The sequence below is a fragment of the Bolinopsis microptera genome, chromosome 13, assembly GCF_026151205.1.
Source record: "Bolinopsis microptera isolate Bmic1 chromosome 13, MBARI_Bmic_1.0, whole genome shotgun sequence".
In the NCBI taxonomy this organism is placed as follows: Eukaryota; Metazoa; Ctenophora; class Tentaculata; order Lobata; family Bolinopsidae; genus Bolinopsis; species Bolinopsis microptera.
Window position 1 is genome coordinate 7,336,331 of NC_087084.1, and position 7,021 is coordinate 7,343,351.

The following is a 7,021-nucleotide window of genomic DNA, read 5'->3' on the forward strand; positions in this document are numbered from 1 at the left end:
AATAAAGGGGTAACTACAATCTGTCAGGGTAATAAAGGGGTAACTAGGGGTAACAACAATCTGTCAGGGTAATGAAGGGGTAACTAGGGGTAACAACAATCTGTCAGGGTAATAAAGGGGTAACTACAGTGAGGGTAATAAAGGGGTAACTAGGGGTAACAACAATCTGTGGGGGTAATAAAGGGGTAACTACAATCTGTCAGGGTAATAAAGGGGTAACTACAGTGAGGGTAATAAAGGGGTAACTAGGGGTAACAACAATCTGTGAGGGTAATAAAGGGGTAACTACAATCTGTCAGGGTAATAAAGGGGTAACTAGGGGTAACTACAATCTGTGAGGGTAATAAAGGGGTAACTACGGGTAACTACAATCTGGCAGGGTAATAAAGGGGTAACTAGGGGTAACTACAATCTGTGAGGGTAATAAAGGGTAACTACAGTAGGGTAAAACCCAATCTGTGCGGGTAATAAAGGGGTAAAGGGGTAACTACAGTAGGGTAAAACTCGATTTGATTAGACCGAGCTGGTTTTAGTTCCAACCGACTTAAACTTCATCCAACTTTTAAGTTACACTAATAAGTAATATTACTTCAACTTCAATATAAGCACGCTCTTTTTAACCAACTTCAGAACAAGAAACTAACATCCAATGCTCCTGGTAACTAGGTTACTAGCTGGTCACTAGGTTACTAGCTGGATACTAGCTGGTTACTGCAGGTTACTACCGGGTTACTATAATGTTACTCACATCCAATGCCTGACACGGGATAATAAGAGGATGACTGAATATAGCCTGGCATCTATCCTTACTCCTGGTAACTAGGTTACTAGCTGGTCACTAGGTTACTAGCTGGTTACTATGTTACTAGCTGGTACTATAATGTTACTCACATCCAATGCCTGACACGGGATAATAAGAGGATGACTGAATATAGCCTGGCATCTCTCCCCACTCCCGGTAACTAGGTTACTAGCTGGTCACTAGGTTACTACCTGGTTACTAGGTTTCTAGCTGGTACTATAATGTTACTCACATCCAATGCCTGACACGGGATAATAAGAGGATGACTGAATATAGCCTGGCATCTCTCTCTACTCCTGGTAACTAGGTTACTAGCTGGTCACTAGGTTACTAGCTGGTTACTAGGTTACTAGCTGGTACTATAATGTTACTCACATCCAATGCTTGACACGGGATGATAAGAGGATGACTGAATATAGCCTGGTATTTCTCCTTACTCCTGGTAACTAGGTTACTAGCGGGTCACTAGGTTACTAGCTGGTTACTAGGTTACTAGCTGGTACTATAATGTTACTCACATCCAATGCCTGACACGGGATAATAAGAGGATGACTGAATATAGCCTGGCACCTCTCCCTACTCCTGATAACTAGGTTACTAGCTGGTCACTAGGTTACTAGCTGGTTACTATAATGTTTATACTCACATCCAATGCCTGACACGGGATAATAAGAGGATGACTGAATATAGCCTGGCTTCTCTCCCTACTCCTGGTAACTAGGTTACTAGCTGGTCACTAGGTTACTAGCTGGTTACTATAATGTTACTCACATCCAATGCCTGACACGGGATAATAAGAGGATGACTGAATAAAGCCTGGCACCTCTCTCTACTCCTGGTAACTAGGTTACTAGCTGGTTACTAGGTTACTAGCTGGTACTATAATGTTACTCACATCCAGTGCCTGACACGGGATAATAAGAGGATGACTGAATATAGCCTGGCATCTCTCTCTACTCCTGGTAACTAGGTTACTAGCTGGTCACTAGGTTACTAGCTGGTACTATAATGTTACTCACATCCAGTGCCTGACACGGGATAATAAGAGGATGACTGAATATAGCCTGGCATCTCTCTACTCCTGGTAACTAGGTTACTAGCTGGTCACTAGGTTACTAGCTGGTTACTATGTTACTAGCTGGTACTATAATGTTACTCACATCCAATGCCTGACACGGGATAATAAGAGGATGAGTGAATATAGCCTGGCACCTCTCCCTACTCCTGGTAACTAGGTCACTAGCTGGTCACTAGGTTACTAGCTGGTTACTAGGTTACTAGCTGGTACTATAATGTTACTCACATCCAATAGCCTGGCACCTCTCCCTACTCCTGGTAACTAGGTTACTAGCTGGTCACTAGGTTACTAGCTGGTTACTAGGTTACTAGCTGATACTATAATGTTACTCACATCCAATGCCTGACACGGGATGATAAGAGGATGACTGAATATAGCCTGGCATCTCTCCTTACTCCTGGTAACTAGGTTACTAGCTGGTCACTAGGTTACTAGCTGGTTACTAGGTTACTAGCTGGTACTATAATGTTACTCACATCCAATGCCTGACACGGGATAATAAGAGGATGACTGAATATAGTCTGGCATCTCTCCTTACTCCTGGTAACTAGGTTACTAGCTGGTCACTAGGTTACTAGCTGGTTACTAGGTTACTAGCTGGTACTATAATGTTACTCACATCCAATGACTGACACGGGATAATAAGAGGATGACTGAATATAGCCTGGCATCTCTCCTTACTCCTGGTAACTAGGTTACTAGCTGGTAACTAGGTTACTAGCTGGTACTATAATGTTACTCACATCCAATGCCTGACACGGGATGATAAGAGGATGACTGAATATAGCCTGGCATCTCTCCTTACTCCTGGCATCTCTCCTTACTCCTGGTAACTAGGTTACTAGCTGGTCACTAGGTTACTAGCTGGTTACTAGGTTACTAGCTGGTACTATAATGTTACTCACATCCAATGCCTGACACGGGATAATAAGAGGATGACTGAATATAGCCTGGCATCTCTCCTTACTCCTGGTAACTAGGTTACTAGCTGGTCACTAGGTTACTAGCTGGTTACTAGGTTATTAGCTGGTACTATAATGTTACTCACATCCAATGCCTGACACGGGATAATAAGAGGATGACTGAATATATCCTGGCATCTCTCCTTACTCCTGGTAACTAGGTTACTAGCTGGTAACTAGGTTACTAGCTGGTACTATAATGTTACTCACATCCAATGCCTGACACGGGATGATAAGAGGATGACTGAATATAGCCTGGCATCTTTCTTACTCCTGGCATCTCTCCTTACTCCTGGTAACTAGGTTACTAGCTGGTCACTAGGTTACTAGCTGGTTACTAGGTTACTAGCTGGTACTATAATGTTACTCACATCCAATGCCTGACACGGGATAATAAGAGGATGACTGAATATAGCCTGGCATCTCTCCTTACTCCTGGTAACTAGGTTACTAGCTGGTCACTAGGTTACTAGCTGGTTACTAGGTTACTAGCTGGTACTATAATGTTACTCACATCCAATGCCTGACACGGGATAATAAGAGGATGACTGAATATAGCCTGGCATCTCTCCTTACTCCTGGTAACTAGGTTACTAGCTGGTCACTAGGTTACTAGCTGGTTACTAGGTTACTAGCTGGTACTATAATGTTACTCACATCCAATGCCTGACACGGGATAATAAGAGGATGACTGAATATAGCCTGGCATCTCTCCTTACTCCTGGTAACTAGGTTACTAGCTGGTCACTAGGTTACTAGCTGGTTACTAGGTTACTAGCTGGTACTATAATGTTACCCACATCCAATGCCTGACACGGGATAATAAGAGGATGACTGAATATAGCCTGGCATCTCTCCTTACTCCTGGTAACTAGGTTACTAGCTGGTCACTAGGTTACTAGCTGGTACTATAATGTTACTCACATCCAATGCCTGACACGGGATAATAAGAGGATGACTGAATATAGCCTGGCATCTCTCCTTACTCCTAATAACTTCTTCCTCAGTGCACCTGCTCCGGGGAGATGACAGGGACCTCCATTCTGGACACACGCTATACCTGTGGAGAATGGAGAATACTATTAGAATTATGAGGAATCGTCATTGATTATTGATGAATGATGATGGTCGAGCGGATTGCGACAATCGTCTTAATAAAGTAATAAGTACGATAATTGCAATGAGTCAGATGATTTTGTGATAAAGTCTAAAAGCGCATCTACTTTAAACATTCCAGTCCGAACATCACTCACGGGTCTATTTTCCAGCTATCTCCAAAGTCGAATACCCCCAGCTGACTGGGACTATCAGTAGAAGGTAACCAGTAGTTCAGTGAGGAGATCATATCATTAGAGCTGTCACCATCAGCATCCCCACACAGACCACAGTACCGAGTCTTATCTTGCTCTGAGAGCTTTATCTGCGGAGGAAGTGAGGTGTTAGTAGCGAGTCTTATCTTGCTCTGAGAGTTTTATCTGCGGAGGAAGTGAGGTGTTAGTCTTATCTTGCTCTGAGAGCTTTATCTGCGGAGGAAGAGAGGTGTTAGTCTTATCTTGCTCTGAGAGCTTTATCTGCAGAGGAAGAGAGATGTTAGTCTTATCTTGCTCTGAGAGCTTTATCTGCAAAGGAAGTGAGGTGTTAGTAGCGAGTCTTATCTTGCTCTGAGAGCTTTATCTGCAGAGGAAGAGAGATGTTAGTCTTATCTTGCTCTGAGAGCTTTATCTGCAGAGGAAGAGAGATGTTAGTCTTATCTTGCTCTGAGAGCTTTATCTGCAGAGGAAGTGAGGTGTTAGTCTTATCTTGCTCTGAGAGCTTTATCTGCAGAGGCATAGAGATGTTAGTCTTATCTTGCTCTGAGAGCTTTATCTGCAGAGGAAGAGAGATGTTAGTCTTATCTTGCTCTGAGAGCTTTATCTGCAGAGGAAGTGAGATGTTAGTCTTATCTTGCTCTGAGAGCTTTATCTGCAGAGGCAGAGAGGTGTTAGTAGCGAGTTTTATCTTGCTCTGAGAGCTTTATCTGCAGAGGCAGAGAGGTGTTAGTCTTATCTTGCTCTGAGAGCTTTATCTGCAGAGGCAGAGAGGTGTTAGTAGCGAGTCTTATCTTGCTCTGAGAGCTTTATCTGCGGAGGAAGAGAGGTGTTAGTCTTATCTTGCTCTGAAAGCTTTATCTGCGGAGGATGTGAGGTGTTAGTAGCGAGTTTCATCTTGCTCTAATAGCTTTATCTGCAGAGGCAGAGAGGTGTTAGTCTTATCTTGCTCTGAGAGCTTTATCTGCAGAGGCAGAGAGGTGTTAATAGCGAGTCTTATCTTGCTCTGAGAGCTTTATCTGCAGAGGCAGAGATGTGTTAGTCTTATCTTGCTCTGAGAGCTTTATCTGCAGAGGCAGAGAGGTGTTAATAGCGAGTCTTATCTTGCTCTGAGAGCTTTATCTGCAGAGGCAGAGAGGTGTTAGTAGCGAGTCTTATCTTGCTCTGAGAGCTTTATCTCTGGAGGAAGAGAGATGTTAGTGTTGTGTTTCTAGCTTTTTGGTTTTGGGAAGTTACAAGTTGCATTCTGCTCTGATAGTTTGATCTCCGCTGTTATGATAATAATATTGCTAAAAGTAAAGACGATCATTTGAACGGGTGGAACTCCAAGCTGGAAATACCTGAACTCCGTAGAGACCATCCCAAATAATAGTTGCTCCGTTCTCCATGGTAACGTGAAGGTTTAGGTTCTCGTCCAAGTCAAAGTGGAAGTAAGGTACCTGTGTGAGTTATCATAGTTACCATAGTTACTAAAGTTATCATAGTTACTAAAGCTTTAGTTACTGTAGGTTTTTTAAACCTGTTTCCAGTATCATGGTGACTTCTTGTTACATTGCAGATAGCATTGCTCTCAATATTTAACAAATTTGGTTTGTTTGCTCTCTGAGAGCAAGCCATGTTTATTCTTTACTGGTCAAAATCCACAGCTCAAATCAACATTAGGAAAGTGGTAAGGTGACCAAAACAATCGAGTTTCACTTTTGTAAGGTAAAACCCTGATTTACCGCGGCCATCTCCTTCCCCCAAATAGGGCTGAAAATGCATAATGTCAACTATCAAACCCCGGTTAACTGCGGATGTTTCCTCTCCCCAAACGGTAAATAGTGGTTTTACTTTACCTCGTGCTGCTGTAGTAACTATAGTAACGCTGTAGTTTTACTATACCTCGTGCTGCTGTGTTTCAAAGAAGTCTATTTTAGTTCCCAGGTGGTTGATAGACCAGCCTCTCTGCAGCTCGATAGCACTGGATTCGTAAACTATAGTCACTGACTCTAGACAACTTCCTAGTGGGTAGAGAATTAGTAGTAAACATGGTTACTGTAGTTACCTAGTAACCATGGTTACTGTAGTGTTACTATAGTTACTGGTGAGTGGAGATGGTCAGTCTAGTAAGGTGAAATATAATTTTATTAACAATCTCCATGTCCTGTCTGAGACTACTTTTGGATAATTTGATCCTAAGTTTCATTTGTTGAATAGTCACAACAGATTATATTTTAACAGAAGGACTGGACAAATAACTGTAGGAGTATTAATAAGGGCCAATGAAGTATATTAATGCTTTTCAAACAAAGTTACAACGAATGCTTCATGAAGTGCATCCTGGGTTTCGACAGGATATGCCCGCTTAAAATATTTCCATCACGTTACATTACATAATTCTCAAATTATTTGTTATATAGTAGTGTTGAAAGTATTAAAAGTATATTTTACCTTGCATGCCGACCCCTGAGCAGTTCTCGAACTTCCCGTAAACACTCCAGGTAGCTAGCTCACAGTCCATGTTGAGAATATACGTGCACTCACCTGCATTAATAGTAGTTACACGATTGTATTGAAGAAAACAAATTGTGGAATAAGAGATATGATGTTTGGTTTTGAAACTGTTTTAAATGATGAAACTTAAGTTTATCATATTTTATGTTCATCAGCTCTGGGATGCAAGATGCTTCATTAAAAATCAATTATAACTCTAATTAACTAATTGTGTGTTTCTTAGGACTAAATAAACAGAGGTCAAATTCAATTCTTATCTAAGATAAGATCGTTCACAAACCGGGGAAATTAAAGTTGTTCCTATCAAAAGTCATGATGTGTGGGTCCCCGAAGACACGGCAGACTCTGCTCCTTATTTTCTGACTCTTGGTGGACA

At 41.9% G+C, this 7,021-nt stretch overlaps 1 protein-coding gene across 1 annotated transcript in view; it reads right to left on the reverse strand.

Moving 5' to 3' along the window:
- LOC134824959 (uncharacterized) overlaps nt 1-6,550 on the reverse strand; it is a 112,772-nt gene extending 106,222 nt beyond the window's left edge. Inside the window, exon 1 of the mRNA XM_063836988.1 lies at nt 6,531-6,550. The gene's annotated coding sequence lies outside the window, so the exon portion shown is untranslated. The remainder of the gene's footprint in view (nt 1-6,530) is intronic.
- Nucleotides 6,551-7,021: the final 471 nt, after the last annotated feature.